The 27,470-nt window shown below is 45.7% G+C and overlaps 13 non-coding genes across 13 annotated transcripts; 12 read left to right on the top strand and 1 right to left on the bottom strand.

The window, feature by feature from the left end:
* Positions 1-565: 565 nt before the first annotated feature.
* Positions 566-638, bottom strand: TRNAD-GUC (transfer RNA aspartic acid (anticodon GUC)). The gene has a single exon. It is a non-coding gene; the product is annotated as a tRNA-Asp (tRNA).
* Positions 639-14,229: 13,591 nt separating this feature from the next.
* On the top strand, positions 14,230-14,302 carry TRNAI-GAU (transfer RNA isoleucine (anticodon GAU)). Its single transcript has one exon. It is a non-coding gene; the product is annotated as a tRNA-Ile (tRNA).
* Positions 14,303-14,376: 74 nt separating this feature from the next.
* On the top strand, positions 14,377-14,449 carry TRNAN-AUU (transfer RNA asparagine (anticodon AUU)). Its single transcript has one exon. It is a non-coding gene; the product is annotated as a tRNA-Asn (tRNA).
* A 515-nt stretch (positions 14,450-14,964) lies between these two features.
* On the top strand, positions 14,965-15,037 carry TRNAD-GUC (transfer RNA aspartic acid (anticodon GUC)). Its single transcript has one exon. It is a non-coding gene; the product is annotated as a tRNA-Asp (tRNA).
* A 1,543-nt stretch (positions 15,038-16,580) lies between these two features.
* On the top strand, positions 16,581-16,653 carry TRNAD-GUC (transfer RNA aspartic acid (anticodon GUC)). The gene has a single exon. It is a non-coding gene; the product is annotated as a tRNA-Asp (tRNA).
* Positions 16,654-18,142: 1,489 nt separating this feature from the next.
* Positions 18,143-18,215, top strand: TRNAI-GAU (transfer RNA isoleucine (anticodon GAU)). The gene has a single exon. It is a non-coding gene; the product is annotated as a tRNA-Ile (tRNA).
* Positions 18,216-18,289: 74 nt separating this feature from the next.
* TRNAN-AUU (transfer RNA asparagine (anticodon AUU)) lies at positions 18,290-18,362 on the top strand. Its single transcript has one exon. It is a non-coding gene; the product is annotated as a tRNA-Asn (tRNA).
* Positions 18,363-19,410: 1,048 nt separating this feature from the next.
* TRNAI-GAU (transfer RNA isoleucine (anticodon GAU)) lies at positions 19,411-19,483 on the top strand. The gene has a single exon. It is a non-coding gene; the product is annotated as a tRNA-Ile (tRNA).
* Positions 19,484-19,557: 74 nt separating this feature from the next.
* Positions 19,558-19,630, top strand: TRNAN-AUU (transfer RNA asparagine (anticodon AUU)). Its single transcript has one exon. It is a non-coding gene; the product is annotated as a tRNA-Asn (tRNA).
* A 515-nt stretch (positions 19,631-20,145) lies between these two features.
* Positions 20,146-20,218, top strand: TRNAD-GUC (transfer RNA aspartic acid (anticodon GUC)). The gene has a single exon. It is a non-coding gene; the product is annotated as a tRNA-Asp (tRNA).
* Positions 20,219-21,761: 1,543 nt separating this feature from the next.
* TRNAD-GUC (transfer RNA aspartic acid (anticodon GUC)) lies at positions 21,762-21,834 on the top strand. The gene has a single exon. It is a non-coding gene; the product is annotated as a tRNA-Asp (tRNA).
* A 956-nt stretch (positions 21,835-22,790) lies between these two features.
* TRNAD-GUC (transfer RNA aspartic acid (anticodon GUC)) lies at positions 22,791-22,863 on the top strand. Its single transcript has one exon. It is a non-coding gene; the product is annotated as a tRNA-Asp (tRNA).
* A 4,329-nt stretch (positions 22,864-27,192) lies between these two features.
* TRNAD-GUC (transfer RNA aspartic acid (anticodon GUC)) lies at positions 27,193-27,265 on the top strand. The gene has a single exon. It is a non-coding gene; the product is annotated as a tRNA-Asp (tRNA).
* Positions 27,266-27,470: the final 205 nt, after the last annotated feature.

Raw genomic sequence — 27,470 nt, forward strand, 5'->3', positions numbered from 1 at the left:
CCAACCTTTTGGTTAACAGCTGAACGCACTAACCATTGCGCCACGGAAGCCCAAAAATTAAATGGTCGTCAGGTATTGTAGAAAAACTTTGGCTATTTACGTTACGTTTGAGATCCAAAAACACCGCTCCCGGGTGGGCTCGAACCACCAAGCTATTGGTTAACAGCCGAACGCGCTAACCATTGAGCCACGAAAGATCAGAAAATAAATGGTTATCACGTATTATGGAAAAAGTTTGACTTTTCACGCTACATCTGAGACCTCACAACACCTCTCCCGGGTGGGCTCGAACCACCAACCTTTCGATTAACAGCTAAACGCGCTAATCATTGCGCCACGGAAGCCCAAAAATTAAATGCTCGTCAGGTATTGTGGAAAAACTCTGACATTTTACGTTACATCTGAGACGTCACAACACCGCTCCCGGGAGGGCTCGAACCACCAACCTTTCGGTTAACAGCTGAACGCGCTGACCATTGCGCCACTGAAGCCCAAAAATTAAATTTTCGTCAGGTATTGAGGTAAAACTTTGACTTTTTACTTCACATCCTAGACCTCACAACACCGCTCCCGGATGGGCTCCAACCACCAACCTTTCGATTGACAGCCGAACGCGCTAACCATTGAGCCACGGAAGCTCAGAAATTAAATGGTTGTCACGTATTGTGGAAAAGTTTTGACTTTTTACGCTACATCTGAGACCCCACAACACCTCTTCCGGGTGGGCTCGAACCACCAACCTTTCGATTAACAGCTGAACGCGCTAACCATTGCGCCACGGAAGCCCAAAAATTAAATGTTCGTCAGGTATTGTGGAAAAACTCTGACATTTTACGTTACATCTGAGACATCACAACACCGCTCCCGGATGGGCTAGAACCTCCAACCTATTGGTTAACAGCCGAACGCGCTAACCATTGAGCCACGGAAGCTCAGAAATTAAATGGTTGTCAGGTATTGTTGAAAAGTTACGACTTTTCAAGCTACATCTGAGACCCCACAAAACCTCTCTCGTTTGGGCTCGAACCACCAACCTTTCGGTTAACAGCTGAACGCGCTGACCATTGCGCCACTGAAGCCCAAAAATTAAATGTTCGTCAGGTATTGTGGAAAAACTCCGACATTTTACGTTACATCTGAGACGTCACAACACTTCTCCCGGATGGGCTCGAACCACCAACCTATTGGTTAATAGCCGAACGCGCTAACCATTGCGCCACTGAAGCCCAAAAATTAAATTTTCGTCAGGTATTGAGGTAAAACTTTGACTTTTTACTTCACATCTGAGGCCTCAAAACACCGCTCCCGGATGGGCTGGAACCACCAACCTTTCGGTTAACAGCCGAACGCGCTAGCCATTGCGCCACGGACGCCCAAAAATTAAATGGTTGTCAGGTTTTGTTGAAAAGTTACGACTTTTCACGCTACATCTGAGACCCCACAAAACCTCTCTTTTGGGCTCGAACCACCAACCTTTCGGTTAACAGCTGAACGCGCTAACCATTGCGCCACGGACGCCCAAAAATTAAATGGTCGTCAGGTATTGTGGAAAAACTTTGGCTATTTACGTTACATTTGAGATCCAAAAACACCGCTCCCGGGTGGGCTCGAACCACCAAGCTATTGGTTAACAGCCGAACGCGCTAACCATTGCGCCACTGAAGCCCAAAAATTAAATTTTCGTCAGGTATTGAGGTAAAACTTTGACTTTTTACTTCACATCTGAGGCCTCAAAACACCGCTCCCGGATGGGCTCGAACCACCAACCTTTCGGTTAACAGCCGAACGCGCTAGCCATTGCGCCACGGACGCCCAAAAAAATGGTCGTCAGGTATTGCGGAAAAACTTTGGCTATTTACGTTACATTTGAGATCCAAAAACACCGCTCCCGGGTGGGCTCGAACCACCAAGCTATTGATTAACAGCCGAACGCGCTAACCATTGAGCCACGAAAGATCAGAAAATAAATGGTTATCACGTATTATGGAAAAAGTTTGACATTTTACGTTACATCTGAGACGTCACAACACCGCTCCCGGGAGGGCTCGAACCACCAACCTTTCGGTTAACAGCTGAACGCGCTGACCATTGCGCCACTGAAGCCCAAAAATTAAATTTTCGTCAGGTATTGAGGTAAAACCTTGTCTTTTTACTTCACATCTGAGACCTCACAACACCGCTCCCGGATGGGCTCGAACCACCAACCTTTCGGTTAACAGCCGAACGCGCTAACCATTCGCCACGGACGCCCAAAAATTAAATGGTCGTCAGGTATTGTGGAAAAACTTTGGCTATTTACGTTACATTTGAGATCCAAAAACACCGCTCCCGGGTGGGCTCGAACCACCAACCTATTGGTTAACAGCCGAACGCGCTAACCATTGAGCCACGGAAGATCAGAAATTAAATGGTTGTCACGTATTGTGGAAAAGTTTTGACTTTAAACGCTACATCTGAGACCCCACAACACCTCTTCCGGTGGGCTCGAACCACCAACCTTTCGATTAAGTGCTCGACGCGCTAATTATTGCGCCACGGAAGGCCAAAAATTAAATGTTCGTCAGGTATTGTGGAAAAACTCCGACATTTTACGTTACATCTGAGACGTCACAACACCGCTCACGGGAGGGCTCGAACCACCAACCTTTCGGTTAACAGCTGAACGCGCTGACCATTGCGCCACTGAAGCCCAAAAATTAAATTTTCGTCAGGTATTGAGGTAAAACTTTGACTTTTTACTTCACATCCTAGACCCCACAACACCTCTTCCGGTGGGCTCGAACCACCAACCTTTCGATTAAGTGCTCGACGCGCTAATTATTGCGCCACGGAAGGCCAAAAATTAAATGTTCGTCAGGTATTGTGGAAAAACTCTGACATTTTACGTTACATCTGAGACATCACAACACCGCTCCCGGATGGGCTAGAACCTCCAACCTATTGGTTAACAGCCGAACGCGCTAACCATTGAGCCACGGAAGCTCAGAAATTAAATGGTTGTCAGGTATTGTTGAAAAGTTACGACTTTTCAAGCTACATCTGAGACCCCACAAAACCTCTCTCGTTTGGGCTCGAACCACCAACCTTTCGGTTAACAGCTGAACGCGCTGACCATTGCGCCACTGAAGCCCAAAAATTAAATGTTCGTCAGGTATTGTGGAAAAACTCCGACATTTTACGTTACATCTGAGACGTCACAACACTTCTCCCGGATGGGCTCGAACCACCAACCTATTGGTTTATAGCCGAACGCGCTAACCATTGCGCCACTGAAGCCCAAAAATTAAATTTTCGTCAGGTATTGAGGTAAAACTTTGACTTTTTACTTCACATCTGAGGCCTCAAAACACCGCTCCCGGATGGGCTCGAACCACCAACCTTTCGGTTAACAACCAAACGCGCTAGCCATTGCGCCACGGACGCCCAAAAAAAATGGTCGTCAGGTATTGCGGAAAAACTTTGGCTATTTACGTTACATTTGAGATCCAAAAACACCGCTCCCGGGTGGGCTCGAACCACCAAGCTATTGATTAACAGCCGAACGCGCTAACCATTGAGCCACGAAAGATCGGAAAATAAATGGTTATCACGTATTATGGAAAAAGTTTGACATTTTACGTTACATCTGAGACGTCACAACACCGCTCCCGGGAGGGCTCGAACCACCAACCTTTCGGTTAACAGCTGAACGCGCTGACCATTGCGCCACTGAAGCCCAAAAATTAAATTTTCGTCAGGTATTGAGGTAAAACCTTGTCTTTTTACTTCACATCTGAGACCTCACAACACCGCTCCCGGATGGGCTCGAACCACCAACCTTTCGGTTAACAGCCGAACGCGCTAACCATTCGCCACGGACGCCCAAAAAAATGGTCGTCAGGTATTGCGGAAAAACTTTGGCTATTTACGTTACATTTGAGATCCAAAAACACCGCTCCCGGGTGGGCTCGAACCACCAAGCTATTGATTAACAGCCGAACGCGCTAACCATTGAGCCACGAAAGATCAGAAAATAAATGGTTATCACGTATTATGGAAAAAGTTTGACATTTTACGTTACATCTGAGACGTCACAACACCGCTCCCGGGAGGGCTCGAACCACCAACCTTTCGGTTAACAGCTGAACGCGCTGACCATTGCGCCACTGAAGCCCAAAAATTAAATTTTCGTCAGGTATTGAGGTAAAACCTTGTCTTTTTACTTCACATCTGAGACCTCACAACACCGCTCCCGGATGGGCTCGAACCACCAACCTTTCGGTTAACAGCCGAACGCGCTAACCATTCGCCACGGACGCCCAAAAATTAAATGGTCGTCAGGTATTGTGGAAAAACTTTGGCTATTTACGTTACATTTGAGATCCAAAAACACCGCTCCCGGGTGGGCTCGAACCACCAACCTATTGGTTAACAGCCGAACGCGCTAACCATTGAGCCACGGAAGATCAGAAATTAAATGGTTGTCACGTATTGTGGAAAAGTTTTGACTTTAAACGCTACATCTTAGACCCCACAACACCTCTTCCGGTGGGCTCGAACCACCAACCTTTCGATTAAGTGCTCGACGCGCTAATTATTGCGCCACGGAAGGCCAAAAATTAAATGTTCGTCAGGTATTGTGGAAAAACTCCGACATTTTACGTTACATCTGAGACGTCACAACACCGCTCACGGGAGGGCTCGAACCACCAACCTTTCGGTTAACAGCTGAACGCGCTGACCATTGCGCCACTGAAGCCCAAAAATTAAATTTTCGTCAGGTATTGAGGTAAAACTTTGACTTTTTACTTCACATCCTAGACCCCACAACACCTCTTCCGGTGGGCTCGAACCACCAACCTTTCGATTAAGTGCTCGACGCGCTAATTATTGCGCCACGGAAGGCCAAAAATTAAATGTTCGTCAGGTATTGTGGAAAAACTCTGACATTTTACGTTACATCTGAGACATCACAACACCGCTCCCGGATGGGCTAGAACCTCCAACCTATTGGTTAACAGCCGAACGCGCTAACCATTGAGCCACGGAAGCTCAGAAATTAAATGGTTGTCAGGTATTGTTGAAAAGTTACGACTTTTCAAGCTACATCTGAGACCCCACAAAACCTCTCTCGTTTGGGCTCGAACCACCAACCTTTCGGTTAACAGCTGAACGCGCTGAGAATTGCGCCACTGAAGCCCAAAAATTAAATTTTCGTCAGGTATTGAGGTAAAACTTTGACTTTTTACTTCACATCTGAGGCCTCACAACACCGCTCCCGGATGGGCTCGAACCACCGACCTTTCGGTTAACAGCCGAACGCGCTAACCATTGCGCCACGGACGCCCAAAAAAAATGGTCGTCAGGTATTGCGGAAAAACTTTGGCTATTTACGTTACATTTGAGATCCAAAAACACCGCTCTCGGGTGGGCTCGAACCACCAAGCTATTGGTTAACAGCCGAACGCGCTAACCATTGAGCCACGAAAGATCAGAAAATAAATGGTTATCACGTATTATGGAAAAAGTTTGACTTTTCACGCTTCATCTGAGACCTCACAACACCTCTCCCGGGTGGGCTCGAATACCAACCTTTCGATTAACAGCTGAACGCGCTAACCATTGCGCCACGGAAGCCCAAAAATTAAATGCTCGTCAGGTATTGTGGAAAAACTCTGACATTTTACGTTACATCTGAGACGTCACAACACCGCTCCCGGGAGGGCTCGAACCACCAACCTTTCGGTTAACAGCTGAACGCGCTGACCACTGCGCCACTGAAGCCCAAAAATTAAATTTTCGTCAGGTATTGAGGTAAAACCTTGTCTTTTTACTTCACATCTGAGACCTCACAACACCGCTCCCGGATGGGCTCGAACCACCAACCTTTCGGTTAACAGCCGAACGCACTAACCATTCGCCACGGACGCCCAAAAATTAAATGGTCGTCAGGTATTGTGGAAAAACTTTGGCTATTTACGTTACATTTGAGATCCAAAAACACCGCTCCCGGGTGGGCTCGAACCAACAACCTATTGGTTAACAGCCGAACGCGCTAACCATTGAGCCACGAAAGATCAGAAAATAAATGGTTATCACGTATTATGGAAAAAGTTTGACTTTTCACGCTTCATCTGAGACCTCACAACACCTCTCCCGGGTGGGCTCGAATACCAACCTTTCGATTAACAGCTGAACGCGCTAACCATTGCGCCACGGAAGCCCAAAAATTAAAGGCTCGTCAGGTATTGTGGAAAAACTCTGACATTTTACGTTACATCTGAGACGTCACAACACCGCTCCCGGATGGGCTCGAACCACCAACCTTTCGGTTAACAGCCGAACGCGCTAGCCATTGCGCCACGGACGCCCAAAAATTAAATGGTTGTCAGGTTTTGTTGAAAAGTTACGACTTTTCACGCTACATCTGAGACCCCACAAAACCTCTCTTTTGGGCTCGAACCACCAACCTTTCGGTTAACAGCTGAACGCGCTAACCATTGCGCCACGGAAGCCAAAAAATTAAATGGTCGTCAGGTATTGCGGAAAAACTTTGGCTATTTACGTTACATTTGAGATCCAAAAACACCGCTCCCGGGTGGGCTCGAACCACCAAGCTATTGGTTAACAGCCGAACGCGCTAACCATTGAGCCACGAAAGATCAGAAAATAAATGGTTATCACGTATTATGGAAAAAGTTTGACTTTTCACGCTTCATCTGAGACCTCACAACACCTCTCCCGGGTGGGCTCGAATACCAACCTTTCGATTAACAGCTGAACGCGCTAACCATTGCGCCACGGAAGCCCAAAAATTAAATGCTCGTCAGGTATTGTGGAAAAACTCTGACATTTTACGTTACATCTGAGACGTCACAACACCGCTCCCGGGAGGGCTCGAACCACCAACCTTTCGGTTAACAGCTGAACGCGCTGACCATTGCGCCACTGAAGCCCAAAAATTAAATTTTCGTCAGGTATTGAGGTAAAACCTTGTCTTTTTACTTCACATCTGAGACCTCACAACACCGCTCCCGGATGGGCTCGAACCACCAACCTTTCGGTTAACAGCCGAACGCGCTAACCATTCGCCACGGACGCCCAAAAATTAAATGGTCGTCAGGTATTGTGGAAAAACTTTGGCTATTTACGTTACATTTGAGATCCAAAAACACCGCTCCCGGGTGGGCTCGAACCACCAACCTATTGGTTAACAGCCGAACGCGCTAACCATTGAGCCACGGAAGATCAGAAATTAAATGGTTGTCACGTATTGTGGAAAAGTTTTGACTTTTAACGCTACATCTGAGACCCCACAACACCTCTTCCGGGTGGGCTCGAACCACCAACCTTTCGATTAAGTGCTCGACGCGCTAATTATTGCGCCACGGAAGGCCAAAAATTAAATGTTCGTCAGGTATTGTGGAAAAACTCTGACATTTTACGTAACATCTGAGACGTCACAACACCGCTCCCGGATGGGCTCGAACCACCAACCTTTCGGTTAACAGCCGAACGCGCTAGCCATTGCGCCACGGACGCCCAAAAATTAAATGGTTGTCAGGTTTTGTTGAAAAGTTACGACTTTTCACGCTACATCTGAGACCCCACAAAACCTCTCTTTTGGGCTCGAACCACCAACCTTTCGGTTAACAGCTGAACGCGCTAACCATTGCGCCACGGACGCCCAAAAATTAAATGGTCGTCAGGTATTGTGGAAAAACTTTGGCTATTTACGTTACATTTGAGATCCAAAAACACCGCTCCCGGGTGGGCTCGAACCACCAAGCTATTGGTTAACAGCCGAACGCGCTAACCATTGAGCCACGGAAGATCAGAAATTAAATGGTTGTCACGTATTGTGGAAAAGTTTTGACTTTTAACGCTACATCTGAGACCCCACAACACCTCTTCCGGGTGGGCTCGAACCACCAACCTTTCGATTAAGTGCTCGACGCGCTAATTATTGCGCCACGGAAGGCCAAAAATTAAATGTTCGTCAGGTATTGTGGAAAAACTCTGACATTTTACGTAACATCTGAGACGTCACAACACCGCTCCCGGATGGGCTCGAACCACCAACCTTTCGGTTAACAGCCGAACGCGCTAGCCATTGCGCCACGGACGCCCAAAAATTAAATGGTTGTCAGGTTTTGTTGAAAAGTTACGACTTTTCACGCTACATCTGAGACCCCACAAAACCTCTCTTTTGGGCTCGAACCACCAACCTTTCGGTTAACAGCTGAACGCGCTAACCATTGCGCCACGGACGCCCAAAAATTAAATGGTCGTCAGGTATTGTGGAAAAACTTTGGCTATTTACGTTACATTTGAGATCCAAAAACACCGCTCCCGGGTGGGCTCGAACCACCAAGCTATTGGTTAACAGCCGAACGCGCTAACCATTGAGCCACGGAAGATCAGAAATTAAATGGTTGTCACGTATTGTGGAAAAGGTTTGACTTTTAACGCTACATCTGAGACCCCACAACACCTCTTCCGGGTGGGCTCGAACCACCAACCTTTCGATTAAGTGCTCGACGCGCTAATTATTGCGCCACGGAAGGCCAAAAATTAAATGTTCGTCAGGTATTGTGGAAAAACTCTGACATTTTACGTAACATCTGAGACGTCACAACACCGCTCCCGGATGGGCTCGAACCACCAACCTTTCGGTTAACAGCCGAACGCGCTAGCCATTGCGCCACGGACGCCCAAAAATTAAATGGTTGTCAGGTTTTGTTGAAAAGTTACGACTTTTCACGCTACATCTGAGACCCCACAAAACCTCTCTTTTGGGCTCGAACCACCAACCTTTCGGTTAACAGCTGAACGCGCTAACCATTGCGCCACGGACGCCCAAAAATTAAATGGTCGTCAGGTATTGTGGAAAAACATTGGCTATTTACGTTACATTTGAGATCCAAAAACACCGCTCCCGGGTGGGCTCGAACCACCAAGCTATTGGTTAAAAGCCGAACGCGCTAACCATTGAGCCACGAAAGATCAGAAAATAAATGGTTATCACGTATTGTGGAAAAGTTTTGACTTTTTACGCTACATATGAGACCCAACAACACCTCTCCCGGGTGGGCTCGAACCACCAACCTTTCGATTAACAGCTGAACGCGCTAACCATTGCGCCACGCAAGCCCAAAAATTAAATGTTCGCAATAGGTTGGTGGTTCGAGCCCATCCGGGAGAAGTGTTGTGACGTCTCAGATGTAACGTAAAACGTCAGAGTTTTTCCACAATACCTGACGAACATTTAATTTTTGGGCTTCCGTGGCTCAATGGTTAGAGCGTTCGGCTGTTAACCAATAGGTTGGTGGTTCGAGCCAGTGATGGGCATTTTTAATATTTTTCTTCCCTCTCCCACTCACACCTTTTTTCAAATATTGACCAAAGCGCCGCTCTCCTCTCCCATCTCATAAGATGGTGAAATATTTTTAAACCTCTCCTCTCCTTATTTTATCAAATTCAAATACAATTCCATCTCATCTCACGTGATCAAAATGGCGCTTTTCTATAGAAACCTCTCTTCTATGGCTCACCTCTTTTATTTTATAAATTGGAACCAAATATCAAGCGCACTACTGTTCGTCAGTGTTATTGAAACTCATTTTTGGGTCCTCTCCTTTCCGTAATATACATTTTCTCTCATTTCATGGCAGCCCTCAAATCAGAGCCTTAGTTCGGCTCTCCTCTCCTCCTCTCCTTTCAGTTTTCTTTCTAGTAGATATATCTCTCGGTGAGTTTATCCTGCGTTTTGCCTATCATCTCATTTTAAGCACCTGCAATGTCATCTGGTATTTTTCACTCATCTCATTTAAACACTCATGAAGTCTTATTTTTGAGTTCAAAACTATTTCTTTATTCTCACTTCATTTTATTTTTAGCGCTCATCTCATTTTTAAATTAGCACTTATCTTATTGTAAAAGGGTGTTTTATTATATTACATGGCCCGAGCAAGCTTCAATGAAGTATACTTTTTGTTGTTCGTATATGCACTTATGCTATAAAATAAGGCACAAAGTGCTTGTTCTCACTGAGCCTCTAATAGAGTTTAATCAAAGCTAATCAGATAAAAAAATAATGAAAGGCAGAATTAAAAGAGGTGAAGTCAAACATTACTAATAAAAAATGTCATTTTTGTCAAAGACGGGAAAGTGTAAAAGATAAGTGTAGAAAATTAATTGCCTGAAGTAACAGATATTCAAATTTTCCATTTTGAAAACATGATTATAAAACATCAATTATTTGATAAAATTCTTATCTTAATTTAGTTCACCAAATTTACTTCAGTAAATATAATTTAACATGGAAGATATGCATAATTTGCATTTTATTTTCTCTCAAACATTTACAATTAGGTTGAGAATTCGGCCCTATAAGGAGAATAAAATGGACAGAAAAACTTTTCGTTTATTGTAAAGTTTTCGAAGTTTTAAAAATTTACGTGTTGTGTAGCTCTCAAGATATCACGATCAATCTACAGATTTTTTAGACACTAATAGTGAAATCACAATGAAAATGCCTATGTTATTTTCCGCTTAGTAATATTTCCAATTTTAAAATTTAAACTGATATATATACCGTATCAATATTTCCAATTTTATAATATAAAACTTTAATCTGATCAAGCTACATTTTTTTCAGATATCTGAGTATTTGAATCTTCTATAAGCAAAGTATAAAGTATAACATTGCATCCCTTAAACAATTCTTGAAGGTGACTTATTTTCTAGAACTACTAGAAAAATACTGTGCTTAAATTTTTTGGGCAAATGAAATTTTAGGTGAAAAAACTATAATAAGAATTTTTTCAGATAATTGATGATTTATAATCATTTCCTCGAAAAGGAAAATTTGAATATCTGTACTTCAGGCAATTAATTTTTTATACTTATCTTTTACACTTTCCCTTTTTTGTCTACAAAGGCAGTTTTTATTAATATCTTCTAATTCAGTCTTAATATTATTAAAAATTGTTTAGAATCATTGGAAAGAAAACGTATTAGGGCGTTGCGCGTCCAACGGTAATCTAGCTTCAATACCAGTAGTCGGTAATCTACCGCTCTCTTAGAATACTAAGGCTTATCTTATTAACGCGTGTTTTAAATTCTTTGAACCCCTATAAATAACATAAGTCGCTTCAAAGATAATCTCAAAATTTATCAAAAGTACAAACTCAAAACACGTTATCCCGTAATTTCCGTTTAGCTGAAAAACTGACAGCCACAACATAATTAAATAAACCTTTATTATGGTTGAGATAGTAGGGTTTTGCCTTTGAAAGTAACTCATTTAAATTTCAGGCGGTGCAAAGTTTCTCTTTTCTATTTATCAGTTGTAGTATTTTTTACCTACTGCCCAAAATAAGTCTCCCATCAACCACTACTTTCATCCAGTATCTCACCAAGCACTTCTATCATCAAGTATAACGACATCTCGTCAACCACTCCTTTCATCGAGTATAAGAACTTCTCATCAACCACTCATTTCATAGCACATTAAAAAACCTATTTCATATCAACCACTCATTCCATGGAAAACCAAAAACTTATATCATACACTCACTTCAAGAAAAAAATTGCCCTTTTAACAGCCTCTCACCTATCACTCCACTCATGGACTACCGAAAAATCATATCTCACATCCAACTACTCTCCTCATGATCCAAAAAAATTGCTCTCAACACTAGGTTATCTCTCCGAGTTTTGAAAATAAAATATCTCACCACAAAAGTTACTCGTGGAGGTTGAAAAACCACCTCTCATCTCAAACTCACTTCCAATTTCAAATTTTAGTACCTCTCCTCTCCTGCTAATATCACAAGCTCAAAAAAGCCCTCTCCTATACTCATAAATTACTCAAAATTATGAGTAGGAGATGAGAGCGCCCATCACTGGTTCGAGCCCTCCCGGGAGCGGTGTTGTGACGTCTCAGATGTAACGTAAAATGTCAGAGTTTTTCCACAATACTTGACGAGCATTTAATTTTTGGGCTTCAGTGGCGCAATGGTTAGCGCGTTCAGCTGTTAATCGAAAGGTTGGTGGTTCGAGCCCATCCGGGAGCGGTGTTGTGAGGTCTCAGATGTGAAGTAAAAAGTCAAAGTTTTACCTCAATACCTGACGAAAATTTAATTTTTGGGCTTCAGTGGCGCAATGGTTAGCGCGTTCGGCTGTTAACCAATAGGTTGGTGGTTCGAGCTCATCCGGGAGAGGTGTTGTGACGTCTCAGATGTAACGTAAAATGTCAGAGTTTTTCCACAATACCTGACGACCATTTAATTTTTGGGCGTCCGTGGCGAATGGTTAGCGCGTTCGGCTGTTAATCGAAAGGTTGGTGGTTCGAGCCCATCCGGGAGCGGTGTTGTGAGGTCTCAGATGTAGCGTGAAAAGTCAAACTTTTTCCATAATACGTGATAACCATTTATTTTCTGAGCTTCCGTGGCTCAATTGTTAGCGCGTTCGGCTTTTAACCAATAGGTTGGTGGTTCGAGCCCACCCGGGAGCGGTGTTTTGGGATCTCAAATGTAACGTAAATAGCCTAAGTTTTACCTCAATACCTGAGGAACATTTCATTTTTGGGTGTCCGTGGCGCAATGGTTAGCGCGTTCGGCTGTTAACCGAGAGGTTGGTGGTTCGAGCCCATCCGGGAGCGGTGTTGTGACGTCTCAGATGTTACGTAAAATGTCAGAGTTTTTTCCACAATACCTGACGAACATTTCATTTTTGGGCTTCCGTGGCGCAATAATTAGCGCGTCCAGCTGTTAATCGAAAGGTTGGTGGTTCGAGCCCACCCGGGAGCAGTGTTGTGGGATCTGTAATGTAACGTAAAAACCAAAGTTTTTCCACAATACCTGACGACGATTGAATTTTTGGGTTTCCGTGGCGCATTGGTTAGCGCGTTCGGCTATGAACCGAAAGGTTGGTGGTTCGTGCAGATCCGGGAGCGGTGTTGTGAGGTCTCAGATGTGACGTAAAAAGTCAGAGTTTTTCCACAATACCTGACGAACATTTAATTTTTGGGCTTCCGTGGCGCAATGGTTAGCGTGCTCAACTGTTATTCAAAAGGTTGGTGGTTCGAGCGTACCCGGGAGCGGTGTTGTGATGTCTCAGATGTGACGTAAAAAGTCGAGGGTTTTCCACAATACCTGACGACCATTTAATATTTGGACTTCCGTGGCGCAATGGTTAGCGCGTTCGGCTGTTAACCGAAAGGTTGGTGGTTCGAGCGTACCCGGGAGCGGTGTTGTGATGTCTCAGATGTGACGTAAAAAGTCGAGGTTTTTCCACAATACCTGACGACCATTTAATATTTGGGCTTCCGTGGCGCAATGGTTAGCGCGTTCAGCAGTTAACCGAAAGGTTGGTGTTTCGAGCCCAACCAGGAGAGGTGTTTTGGGGTCTCAGATGTAGCGTAAAAAGTCAAAACTTTTTCACAATATGGGAAAAACATTTAATTTCTGAACTTCCGTGGCTCAATGGTTAGCGCGTTCGGCTGTTAACCAATAGGTTGGTGGTTCGAGCCCATCTGGGAGCGGTGTTGTGAGGTCTCAGATGTAACGTAAAAAGTCAAACGTTTTCCACAATAACTGACGAACCGAAAGTTTGGTGGTTCGAGCCCATCCGGGAGCGTTTTGTGGTGTCTCAGATGTAACGTGAAAAGTCAGAGTTTTTCCACAATACCTGACGAACATTTAATTTTTGGGCTTCCTTGGCGCAATGGTTAGTGCGCTCAGCTGTTATTCAAAAGGTTGGTGGTTCGAGCCCCTCCGGGAGCGTTTTGTGGGGTCTCAGATATAATGTAAAAAGTCAGAGTTTCTCCACAATACCTGACAACCAATTAATTACTGAGCTTCCGTGGCTCAATGGTTAGCGCGTTCGGCTGATAACCAATAGGTTGGTGGTTCGAGCCCATCTGGGAGCGGTGTTGTGAGGTCTCAGATGTAACGTAAAAAGTCAAACGTTTTCCACAATAACTGACGAACCGAAAGTTTGGTGGTTCGAGCCCATCCGGGAGCGTTTTGTGGTGTCTCAGATGTAACGTGAAAAGTCAGAGTTTTTCCACAATACCTGACGAACATTTAATTTTTGGGCTTCCGTGGCGCAATGGTTAGTGCGCTCAGCTGTTATTCAAAAGGTTGGTGGTTCGAGCCCCTCCGGGAGCGTTTTGTGGGGTCTCAGATATAATGTAAAAAGTCTGAGTTTCTCCACAATACCTGACAACCAATTAATTACTGAGCTTCCGTGGCTCAATGGTAAGCGCGTTCGGCTGATAACCAATAGGTTGGTGGTTCGAGCCCATCCGGGAGCGGTGTTGTGAGGTCTCAGATGTAACGTAAAATGTCATAGTTTTTCCACAGCACCTGACGACCATTTAAATTTTGGGCTTCCGTGGCGCAATGGTTAGCGCGTTCGGCTATTAACCAATAGGTTGGTGGTTCGAGCCCATCCGGGAGAAGTGTTGTGACGTCTCAGATGTAACGTAAAATGTCGGAGTTTTTCCACAATACCTGACGAACATTTAATTTTTGGGCTTCAGTGGCGCAATGGTCAGCGCGTTCAGCTGTTAACCGAAAGGTTGGTGGTTCGAGCCCAAACGAGAGAGGTTTTGTGGGGTCTCAGATGTAGCTTGAAAAGTCGTAACTTTTCAACAATACCTGACAACCATTTAATTTCTGAGCTTCCGTGGCTCAATGGTTAGCGCGTTCGGCTGTTAACCTATAGGTTGGAGGTTCTAGCCCATCCGGGAGCGGTGTTGTGATGTCTCAGATGTAACGTAAAATGTCAGAGTTTTTCCACAATACCGGACGAACATTTAATTTTTGGGCTTCCGTGGTGCAATGGTTAGCGCGTTCAGCTGTTAATCGAAAGGTTGGTGGTTCGAGCCCACCCGGAAGAGGTGTTGTGGGGTCTCAGATGTAGCGTAAAAAGTCAAAACTTTTCCACAATACGTGACAACCATTTAATTTCTGAGCTTCCGTGGCTCAATGGTTAGCGCGTTCGGCTGTCAATCGAAAGGTTGGTGGTTCGATCCCATCCGGGAGCGGTGTTGTGAGGTCTCGGATGTGAAGTAAAAAGTCAAAGTTTTACCTCAATACCTGACGAAAATTTAATTTTTGGGCTTCAGTGGCGCAATGGTCAGCGCGTTCAGCTGTTAACCGAAAGGTTGGTGGTTCGAGCCCTCCCGAGAGCGGTGTTGTGACCTCTCAGATGTAACGTAAAATGTGAGAGTTTTTCCACAATACCTGACGAGCATTTAATTTTTGGGCTTCCGTGGCGCAATGGTTAGCGCGTTCAGCTGTTAATCGAAAGGTTGGTGGTTCGAGCCCACCCGGGAGAGGTGCTGTGAGGTCTCAGATGTAGCGTGAAAAGTCAAACTTTTTCCATAATACGTGATAACCATTTATTTTCTGATCTTTCGTGGCTCAATGGTTAGCGCGTTCGGCTGTTAACCAATAGCTTGGTGGTTCGAGCCCACCCAGGAGCGGTGTTTTTGGATCTCAAATGTAACGTAAATAGCCAAAGTTTTTCTACAATACCTGACGACCATTTAATTTTTGGGCTTCCGTGGCGCAATGGTTAGTGCGTTCAGCTGTTAAACGAAAGGTTGGTGGTTCGAGCCCAAACGAGAGAGGATTTGTGGGGTCTCAGATGTAGCGTGAAAAGTCGTAACTTTTCAACAATACCTGACAACCGTTTAATTTTTGGGCGTCCGTGGCGCAATGGCTAGCGCGTTCGGCTGTTAACCGAAAGGTTGGTGGTTCGAGCCCATCCGGGAGCGGTGTTGTGACGTCTCAGATGTTACGTAAAATGTCAGAGTTTTTCCACAATACCTGACGAACATTTAATTTTTGGGCTTCCATGGCGCAGTAATTAGCGCGTCCAGCTCTTAATCGAAAGGTTGGTGGTTTGAGCCCACCCGGAAGAGGTGTTGTGGGATCTCAGATGTAGCGTTAAAAGTCAAAACTTTTCCACAATACGTGACAACCATTTAATTTCTGATCTTCCGTGGCTCAATGGTTAGCGCGTTCGGCTGTTAACCAATAGGTTGGTGGTTCGAGCCCACCCGGGAGCGGTGTTTTTGGATCTCAAATGTAACGTAAATAGCCAAAGTTTTTCCACAATACCTGACGACCATTTAATTTTTGGGCGTCCGTGGCGAATGGTTAGCGCGTTCGGCTGTTAACCGAAAGGTTGGTGGTTCGAGCCCATCCGGGAGCGGTGTTGTGAGGTCTCAGATGAGAAGTAAAATGTCAAGGTTTTACCTCAATACCTGACGAAAATGTAATTTTTGGGCTTCAGTGGCGCAATGGTCAGCGCGTTCAGCTGTTAACCGAAAGGTTGGTGGTTCGAGCCCTCCCGGGAGCGGTGTTGTGACGTCTCAGATGTAACGTAAAATGTCAGAGTTTTTCCACAACACCTGACGAACATTTAACTTTTGGGCTTCCGTGGCGCAATGGTTAGCGCGTTCAGCTGTTAATCGAAGGGTTGGTGGTTCGAGCCCGCCCGGAAGAGGTGTTGTGGGGTCTCAGATGTAGCGTAAAAAGTCAAAACTTTTCCACAATACGTGACAACCGTTTCATTTCTGAGCTTCCGTGGCTCAATGGTTAGCGCGTTCGGCTGTCAATCGAAAGATTGGTGGTTCGAGCCCATCCGGGAGCGGTGTTGTGAGGTCTCGGATGTGGAGTAAAAAGTCAAAGTTTTACCTCAATACCTGACGAAAATTTAATTTTTGGGCTTCAGTGGCGCAATGGTCAGCGCGTTCAGCTGTTAACCGAAAGGTTGGTGGTTCGAGCCCTCCCGGGAGCGGTGTTGTGACGTCTCAGATGTAACGTAAAATGTCAGAGTTTTTCCACAATACCTGACGAGCATTTAATTTTTGGGCTTCCGTGGCGCAATGGTTAGCGCGTTCAGCTGTTAATCGAAAGGTTGGTGGTTCGAGCACACCCGGGAGAGGTGTTGTGAGGTCTCAGATGTAGCGTGAAAAGTTAAAATTATTCCATAATACGTGATAACCATTTATTTTCTGATCTTTCGTGGCTCAATGGTTAGCGCGTTAGGCTGATAACCAATAGCTTGGTGGTTCGAGCCCATCCGGGAGCGGTGTTTTTGGATCTCAAATGTAACGTAAATAGCCAAAGTTTTTCTACAATACCTGACGACCATTTAATTTTTGGGCTTCTGTGGCGCAATGGTCAGCGCGTTCAGCTGTTAACCGAAAGGTTGGTGGTTCGAGCCCAAACGAGAGAGGTTTTGTGGGGTCTCAGATGTAGCTTGAAAAGTCGTAACTTTTCAACAATACCTGACAACCATTTAATTTCTGAGCTTCCGTGGCTCAATGGTTAGCGCGTTCGGCTGTTAACCTATAGGTTGGAGGTTCTAGCCCATCCGGGAGCGGTGTTGTGATGTCTCAGATGTAACGTAAAATGTCAGAGTTTTTCCACAATACCTGACGAACATTTAATTTTTGGGCTTCCGTGGCGCAATGGTTAGCGCGTTCAGCTGTTAATCGAAAGGTTGGTGGTTCGAGCCCACCCGGAAGAGGTGTTGTGGGGTCTCAGATGTAGCGTAAAAAGTCAAAACTTTTCCACAATACGTGACAACCATTTAATTTCTGAGCTTCCGTGGCTCAATGGTTAGCGCGCTCAGCTGTTATTCAAAAGGTTGGTGGTTCGAGCCCCTCCGGGAGCGTTTTGTGGGGTCTCAGATATAATGTTAAAAGTCAGAGTTTCTCCACAATACCTGACAACCAATTAATTACTGAGCTTCCGTGGCTCAATGGTTAGCGCGTTCGGCTGATAACCAATAGGTTGGTGGTTCGAGCCCATCTGGGAGCGGTGTTGTGAGGTCTCAGATGTAACGTAAAAAGTCAAACGTTTTCCACAATAACTGACGAACCGAAAGTTTGGTGGTTCGAGCCCATCCGGGAGCGTTTTGTGGTGTCTCAGATGTAACGTGAAAAGTCAGAGTTTTTCCACAATACCTGACGAACATTTAATTTTTGGGCTTCCGTGGCGCAATGGTTAGTGCGCTCAGCTGTTATTCAAAAGGTTGGTGGTTCGAGCCCCTCCGGGAGCGTTTTGTGGGGTCTCAGATATAATGTAAAAAGTCTGAGTTTCTCCACAATACCTGACAACCAATTAATTACTGAGCTTCCGTGGCTCAATGGTTAGCGCGTTCGGCTGATAACCAATAGGTTGGTGGTTCGAGCCCATCCGGGAGCGGTGTTGTGAGGTCTCAGATGTAACGTAAAATGTCATAGTTTTTCCACAGCACCTGACGACCATTTAAATTTTGGGCTTCCGTGGCGCAATGGTTAGCGCGTTCGGCTATTAACCAATAGGTTGGTGGTTCGAGCCCATCCGGGAGAAGTGTTGTGACGTCTCAGATGTAACGTAAAATGTCGGAGTTTTTCCACAATACCTGACGAACATTTAATTTTTGGGCTTCAGTGGCGCAATGGTCAGCGCGTTCAGCTGTTAACCGAAAGGTTGGTGGTTCGAGCCCAAACGAGAGAGGTTTTGTGGGGTCTCAGATGTAGCTTGAAAAGTCATAACTTTTCAACAATACCTGACAACCATTTAATTTCTGAGCTTCCGTGGCTCAATGGTTAGCGCGTTCGGCTGTTAACCTATAGGTTGGAGGTTCTAGCCCATCCGGGAGCGGTGTTGTGATGTCTCAGATGTAACGTAAAATGTCAGAGTTTTTCCACAATACCGGACGAACATTTAATTTTTGGGCTTCCGTGGCGCAATGGTTAGCGCGTTCAGCTGTTAATCGAAAGGTTGGTGGTTCGAGCCCACCCGGAAGAGGTGTTGTGGGGTCTCAGATGTAGCGTAAAAAGTCAAAACTTTTCCACAATACGTGACAACCATTTAATTTCTGAGCTTCCGTGGCTCAATGGTTAGCGCGCTCAGCTGTTATTCAAAAGGTTGGTGGTTCGAGCCCCTCCGGGAGCGTTTTGTGGGGTCTCAGATATAATGTAAAAAGTCAGAGTTTCTCCACAATACCTGACAACCAATTAATTACTGAGCTTCCGTGGCTCAATGGTTAGCGCGTTCGGCTGATAACCAATAGGTTGGTGGTTCGAGCCCATCTGGGAGCGGTGTTGTGAGGTCTCAGATGTAACGTAAGAAGTCAAACGTTTTCCACAATAACTGACGAACCGAAAGTTTGGTGGTTCGAGCCCATCCGGGAGCGTTTTGTGGTGTCTCAGATGTAACGTGAAAAGTCAGAGTTTTTCCACAATACCTGACGAACATTTAATTTTTGGGCTTCCGTGGCGCAATGGTTAGTGCGCTCAGCTGTTATTCAAAAGGTTGGTGGTTCGAGCCCCTCCGGGAGCGTTTTGTGGGGTCTCAGATATAATGTAAAAAGTCTGAGTTTCTCCACAATACCTGACAACCAATTAATTACTGAGCTTCCGTGGCTCAATGGTTAGCGCGTTCGGCTGATAACCAATAGGTTGGTGGTTCGAGCCCATCCGGGAGCGGTGTTGTGAGGTCTCAGATGTAACGTAAAATGTCATAGTTTTTCCACAGCACCTGACGACCATTTAAATTTTGGGCTTCCGTGGCGCAATGGTTAGCGCGTTCGGCTATTAACCAATAGGTTGGTGGTTCGAGCCCATCCGGGAGAAGTGTTGTGACGTCTCAGATGTAACGTAAAATGTCGGAGTTTTTCCACAATACCTGACGAACATTTAATTTTTGGGCTTCAGTGGCGCAATGGTCAGCGCGTTCATTTGTTAACCGAAAGGTTGGTGGTTCGAGCCCAAACGAGAGAGGTTTTGTGGGGTCTCAGATGTAGCTTGAAAAGTCGTAACTTTTCAACAATACCTGACAACCATTTAATTTCTGAGCTTCCGTGGCTCAATGGTTAGCGCGTTCGGCTGTTAACCTATAGGTTGGAGGTTCTAGCCCATCCGGGAGCGGTGTTGTGATGTCTCAGATGTAACGTAAAATGTCAGAGTTTTTCCACAATACCGGACGAACATTTAATTTTTGGGCTTCCGTGGCGCAATGGTTAGCGCGTTCAGCTGTTAATCGAAAGGTTGGTGGTTCGAGCCCACCCGGAAGAGGTGTTGTGGGGTCTCAGATGTAGCGTAAAAAGTCAAAACTTTTCCACAATACGTGACAACCATTTAATTTCTGAGCTTCCGTGGCTCAATGGTTAGCGCGTTCGGCTGTCAATCGAAAGGTTGGTGGTTCGATCGCATCCGGGAGCGGTGTTGTGAGGTCTCGGATGTGAAGTAAAAAGTCAAAGTTTTACCTCAATACCTGACGAAAATTTAATTTTTGGGCTTCAGTGGCGCAATGGTCAGCGCGTTCAGCTGTTAACCGAAAGGTTGGTGGTTCGAGCCCTCCCATGAGCGGTGTTGTGACGTCTCAGATGTAACGTAAAATGTGAGAGTTTTTCCACAATACCTGACGAGCATTTAATTTTTGGGCTTCCGTGGCGCAATGGTTAGAGCGTTCAGCTGTTAATCGAAAGGTTGGTGGTTCGAGCCCACCCGGGAGAGGTGCTGTGAGGTCTCAGATGTAGCGTGAAAAGTCAAACTTTTTCCATAATACGTGATAACCATTTATTTTCTGATCTTTCGTGGCTCAATGGTTAGCGCGTTCGGCTGTTAACCAATAGCTTGGTGGTTCGAGCCCACCCAGGAGCGGTGTTTTTGGATCTCAAATGTAACGTAAATAGCCAAAGTTTTTCTACAATACCTGACGACCATTTAATTTTTGGGCTTCCGTGGCGCAATGGTTAGTGCGTTCAGCTGTTAAACAAAAGGTTGGTGGTTCGAGCCCAAACGAGAGAGGATTTGTGGGGTCTCAGATGTAGCGTGAAAAGTCGTAACTTTTCAACAATACCTGACAACCGTTTAATTTTTGGGCGTCCGTGGCGCAATGGCTAGCGCGTTCGGCTGTTAACCGAAAGGTTGGTGGTTCGAGCCCATCCGGGAGCGGTGTTGTGACGTCTCAGATGTTACGTAAAATGTCAGAGTTTTTCCACAATACCTGACGAACATTTAATTTTTGGGCTTCCGTGGCGCAGTAATTAGCGCGTCCAGCTCTTAATCGAAAGGTTGGTGGTTTGAGCCCACCCGGAAGAGGTGTTGTGGGATCTCAGATGTAGCGTTAAAAGTCAAAACTTTTCCACAATACGTGACAACCATTTAATTTCTGATCTTCCGTGGCTCAATGGTTAGCGCGTTCGGCTGTTAACCAATAGGTTGGTGGTTCGAGCCCACCCGGGAGCGGTGTTTTTGGATCTCAAATGTAACGTAAATAGCCAAAGTTTTTCCACAATACCTGACGACCATTTAATTTTTGGGCGTCCGTGGCGAATGGTTAGCGCGTTCGGCTGTTAACCGAAAGGTTGGTGGTTCGAGCCCATCCGGGAGCGGTGTTGTGAGGTCTCAGATGAGAAGTAAAATGTCAAGGTTTTACCTCAATACCTGACGAAAATTTAATTTTTGGGCTTCAGTGGCGCAATGGTCAGCGCGTTCAGCTGTTAACCGAAAGGTTGGTGGTTCGAGCCCTCCCGGGAGCGGTGTTGTGACGTCTCAGATGTAACGTAAAATGTCAGAGTTTTTCCACAACACCTGACGAACATTTAACTTTTGGGCTTCCGTGGCGCAATGGTTAGCGCGTTCAGCTGTTAATCGAAGGGTTGGTGGTTCGAGCCCGCCCGGAAGAGGTGTTGTGGGGTCTCAGATGTAGCGTAAAAAGTCAAAACTTTTCCACAATACGTGACAACCGTTTCATTTCTGAGCTTCCGTGGCTCAATGGTTAGCGCGTTCGGCTGTCAATCGAAAGATTGGTGGTTCGAGCCCATCCGGGAGCGGTGTTGTGAGGTCTCGGATGTGAAGTAAAAAGTCAAAGTTTTACCTCAATACCTGACGAAAATTTAATTTTTGGGCTTCAGTGGCGTAATGGTCAGCGCGTTCAGCTGTTAACCGAAAGGTTGGTGGTTCGAGCCCTCCCGGGAGCGGTGTTGTGACGTCTCAGATGTAACGTAAAATGTCAGAGTTTTTCCACAATACCTGACGAGCATTTAATTTTTGGGCTTCCGTGGCGCAATGGTTAGCGCGTTCAGCTGTTAATCGAAAGGTTGGTGGTTCGAGCCCACCCGGAAGAGGTGTTGTGAGGTCTCAGATGTAGCGTGAAAAGTTAAAATTATTCCATAATACGTGATAACCATTTATTTTCTGATCTTTCGTGGCTCAATGGTTAGCGCGTTAGGCTGTTAACCAATAGCTTGGTGGTTCGAGCCCATCCGGGAGCGGTGTTTTTGGATCTCAAATGTAACGTAAATAGCCAAAGTTTTTCTACAATACCTGACGACCATTTAATTTTTGGGCTTCTGTGGCGCAATGGTCAGCGCGTTCAGCTGTTAACCGAAAGGTTGGTGGTTCGAGCCCAAACGAGAGAGGTTGTGTGGGGTCTCAGATGTAGCTTGAAAAGTCGTAACTTTTCAACAATACCTGACAACCATTTAATTTCTGAGCTTCCGTGGCTCAATGGTTAGCGCGTTCGGCTGTTAACCTATAGGTTGGAGGTTCTAGCCCATCCGGGAGCGGTGTTGTGATGTCTCAGATGTAACGTAAAATGTCAGAGTTTTTCCACAATACCTGACGAACATTTAATTTTTGGGCTTCCGTGGCGCAATGGTTAGCGCGTTCAGCTGTTAATCGAAAGGTTGGTGGTTCGAGCCCACCCGGAAGAGGTGTTGTGGGGTCTCAGATGTAGCGTAAAAAGTCAAAACTTTTCCACAATACGTGACAACCATTTAATTTCTGAGCTTCCGTGGCTCAATGGTTAGCGCGTTCGGCTGTCAATCGAAAGGTTGGTGGTTCGATCCCATCCGGGAGCGGTGTTGTGAGGTCTCGGATGTGAAGTAAAAAGTCAAAGTTTTACCTCAATACCTGACGAAAATTTAATTTTTGGGCTTCAGTGGCGCAATGGTCAGCGCGTTCAGCTGTTAACCGAAAGGTTGGTTGTTCGAGCCCTCCCGGGAGCGGTGTTGTGACGTCTCAGATGTAACGTAAAATGTGAGAGTTTTTCCACAATACCTGACGAACATTTAATTTTTGGGCTTCCGTGGCGCAATGGTTAGCGCGTTCAGCTGTTAATCGAAAGGTTGGTGGTTCGAGCCCACCCGGAAGAGGTGTTGTGGGGTCTCAGATGTAGCGTTAAAAGTCAAAATTTTTCCACAATACGTGACAACCATTTAATTTTTGGGCTTCCTTGGCGCAATGGTTAGCGCGTTCGGCTGTTAACCGAAAGGATGGTGGTTCGAGCCCACCTGGGAGAGGTGTTGTAGGGTCTCAGATGTAACGTAAAAAGTCATAACTTATCCACAAAACCTAACAACCATTTAATTTCTGAGCTTCTGTGGCTCAATGGTTAGCGCGTTCGGCTGTTAACCAATTGGTTGGTGGTTCGAGCCTATCCGGGAGAAGTGTTGTGACGTCTCAGATGTAACGTAAAATGTCAGAGTTTTTCCACAATACCTGACGAACATTTAATTTTTGGGCTTGCGTGGCGCAATGGTTAGCGCGTTCAGCTGTTAATCGAAAGGTTGGTGGTTCGAGCCCACCCGGGAGAGGTGTTGTTGGGTCTCATATGTAGCGTAAAAAGTCAAAACCTTTCCACAATACGTGACAACCATTTATTTTCTGAGCTTTCGTGGCTCAATGGTTAGCGCGTTCGGCTGTTAACCAATAGGTTGGTGGTTCGAGCCCACCCGGGAGCGGTGTTTTTGGATCTCAAATGTAACGTAAATAGCCAAAGTTTTTCCACAATACCTGACGACCATTTAATTTTTGGGCGTCCGTGGCGAATGGTTAGCGCATTCGGCTGTTAACCGAAAGGTTGGTGGTTCGAGCCCATCCGGGAGCGGTGTTGTGAGGCCTCAGATGTGAAGTAAAAAGTCAAAGTTTTACCTCAATACCTGACGAAAATTTAATTTTTGGGCTTCAGTGACGCAATGGTTAGCGCGTTCGGCTATTAACCAATAGGTTGGTGGTTCGAGCCCATCCGGGAGAAGTGTTGTGACGTCTCAGATGTAACGTAAAATGTCAGAATTTTTCCACAATACCTGACGAACATTTAATTTTTGGGCTTCAGTGGCGCAATGGTCAGCGCGTTCAGCTGTTAACCGAAAGGTTGGTGGTTCGAGCCCAAACGAGAGAGGTTTTGTGGGGTCTCAGATGTAGCGTGAAAAGTCGTAGCTTTTCAACAATACCTGACAACCATTTAATTTCTGAGATTCCGTGGCTCAATGGTTAGCGCGTTCGGTTGTTAACCAATAGGTTGGTGGTTCTAGCCCATCCGGGAGCGGTGTTCTGATGTCTCAGATGTAACGTAAAATGTCAGAGTTTTTCCACAATACCTGACGAACATTTAATTTTTGGGCTTCCGTGGCGCAATGGTTAGCGCGTTCAGCTGTTAATCGAAAGGTTGGTGGTTCGAGCCCACCCGGAAGAGGTGATGTGGGGTCTCAGATGTAGCGTAAAAAGTCAAAACTTTTCCACAATACGTGACAACCATTTAATTTCTGAGCTTCCGTGGCTCAATGGTTAGCGCGTTCGGCTGTTAATCGAAAGGTTGGAGGTTCGAGCCCATCCGGGAGCGGTGTTGTGAGGTCTCGGATGTGAAGTAAAAAGTCAAAGTTTTACCTCAATACCTGACGAGCATTTATTTTTTGGGCTTCCGTGGCGCAATGGTTAGCGCGTTCAGCTGTTAATCGAAAGGTTGGTGGTTCGAGCCCACCCGGGAGAGGTGTTGTGAGGTCTCAGATGTAGCGTGAAAAGTCAAACTTTTTCCATAATACGTCATAACCATTTATTTTCTGATCTTTCGTGGCTCAATGGTTAGCGCGTTCGGCTGTTAACCATTAGCTTGGTGGTTCGAGCCCACCCGGGAACGGTGTTTTTGGATCTCAAATGTAACGTAAATAGCCAAAGTTTTTCCACAATACCTGACGACCATTTAATTTTTGGGCTTCCGTGGCGCAATGGTTAGCGCGTTCAGCTGTTAACCGAAAGGTTGGTGGTTCGAGCCCAAAAGAGAGGTTTTGTGGGGTCTCAGATGTAGCGTGAAAAGTCGTAACTTTTCAACAAAACCTGACAACCATTTAATTTTTGGGCGTCCGTGGCGCAATGGCTAGCGCGTTCGGCTGTTAACCGAAAGGTTGGTGGTTCGAGCCCATCCGGGAGCGGTGTTGTGACGTCTCAGATGTTACGTAAAATGTCAGAGTTTTTCCACAATACCTGACGAGCATTTAATTTTTGGCCTTCCGTGGCGCAATAATTAGCGCGTCGAGCACTTAATCGAAAGGTTGGTGGTTCGAGCACACCGGAAGAGGTGTTGTGGGGTCTCAGATGTAGCGTTAAAAGTCAAAACTTTTCCACAATACGTGACAACCATTTAATTTGTGATCTTCCGTGGCTCAATGGTTAGCGCGTTCGACTGTTAACCAATAGGTTGGTGGTTCGAGCCCACCCGGGAGCGGTGTTTTTGGATCTCAAATGTAACGTAAATAGCCAAAGTATTTCCACAATACCTGACGACCATTTAATTTTTGGGCGTCCGTGGCGCAATGGCTAGCGCGTTCGGCTGTTAACCGAAAGGTTGGTGGTTCGAGCCCATCCGGGAGCGGTGTTGTGACGTCTCAGATGTTACGTAAAATGTCAGAGTTTTTCCACAATACCTGACGAGCATTTAATTTTTGGCCTTCCGTGGCGCAATAATTAGCGCGTCGAGCACTTAATCGAAAGGTTGGTGGTTCGAGCACACCGGAAGAGGTGTTGTGGGGTCTCAGATGTAGCGTTAAAAGTCAAAACTTTTCCACAATACGTGACAACCATTTAATTTGTGATCTTCCGTGGCTCAATGGTTAGCGCGTTCGACTGTTAACCAATAGGTTGGTGGTTCGAGCCCACCCGGGAGCGGTGTTTTTGGATCTCAAATGTAACGTAAATAGCCAAAGTATTTCCACAATACCTGACGACCATTTAATTTTTGGGCGTCCGTGGCGAATGGTTAGCGCGTTCAGCTGTTAACCGAAAGGTTGGTGGTTCGAGCCCTCCCGGGAGCGGTGTTGTGACGTCTCAGATGTAACGTAAAATGTCAGAGTTTTTCCACAATACCTGACGAGCATTTAATTTTTGGGCTTCCGTGGCGCAATGGTTAGCGCGTTCAGCTGTTAATCGAAAGGTTGGTATTCGAGCCCACCCGGGAGAGGTGTTGTGAGGTCTCAGATGAAGCGTGAAAAGTCAAACTTTTTCCATAATACGTGATAACCATTTATTTTCTGATCTTTCGTGGCTCAATGGTTAGCGCGTTCGGCTGTTAACCAATAGCTTGGTGGTTCGAGCCCACCCGGGAGCGGTGTTTTTGGATCTCAAATGTAACGTAAATAGCCAAAGTTTTTCCACAATACCTGACGACCATTTAATTTTTGGGCGTCCGTGGCGAATGGTTAGCGCGTTCGGCTGTTAACCGAAAGGTTGTTGGTTCGAGCCCATCCGGGAGCGGTGTTGTGAGGCCTCAGATGTGAAGTAAAAAGTCAAAGTTTTACCTCAATACCTGACGAAAATTTAATTTTTGGGCTTCAGTGGCGCAATGGTTAGCGCGTTCGGCTATTAACCAATAGGTTGGTGGTTCGAGCCCATCCGGGAGAAGTGTTGTGACGTCTCAGATGTAACGTAAAATGTCGGAGTTTTTCCACAATACCTGACGAACATTTAATTTTTGGGCTTCAGTGGCGCAATGGTCAGCGCGTTCAGCTGTTAACCGAAAGGTTGGTGGTTCGAGCCCAAACGAGAGAGGTTTTGTGGGGTTTCAGATGTAGCTTGAAAAGTCGTAACTTTTCAACAATACCTGACAACCATTTAATTTCTGAGCTTCCGTGGCTCAATGGTTAGCGCGTTCGGCTGTTAACCAATAGGTTGGAGGTTCTAGCCCATCCGGGAGCGGTGTTGTGATGTCTCCGATGTAACGTAAAATGTCAGAGTTTTTCCACAATACCTGATGAAAATTTAATTTTTGGGCTTCCGTGGCGCAATGGTTAGCGCGTTCAGCTGTTAATCGAAAGGTTGGTGGTTCGAGCCCACCCGGAAGAGGTGTTGTGGGGTCTCAGATGTAGCGTAAAAAGTCAAAACTTTTCCACAATACGTGACAACCATTTTATTTCTGAGCTTCCGTGGCTCAATGGTTAGCGCGTTCGGCTGTCAATCGAAAGGTTGGTGGTTGGAGCCCATCCGGGAGCGGTGTTGTGAGGTCTAGGATGTGAAGTAAAAAGTCAAAGTTTTACCTCAATACCTGACGAAAATTTAATTTTTGGGCTTCAGTGGCGCAATGGTCAGCGCGTTCAGCTGTTAACCGAAAGGTTGGTGGTTCGAGCCCTCCCGGGAGCGGTGTTGTGACGTCTCAGATGTAACGTAAAATGTCAGAGTTTTTCCACAACACCAGACG

The sequence above is a fragment of the Phalangium opilio genome, unplaced genomic scaffold, assembly GCF_054372755.1.
Source record: "Phalangium opilio isolate 3A_F unplaced genomic scaffold, DU_Popi_V2 ptg000390l_1, whole genome shotgun sequence".
Taxonomy (NCBI): Eukaryota; Metazoa; Arthropoda; class Arachnida; order Opiliones; family Phalangiidae; genus Phalangium; species Phalangium opilio.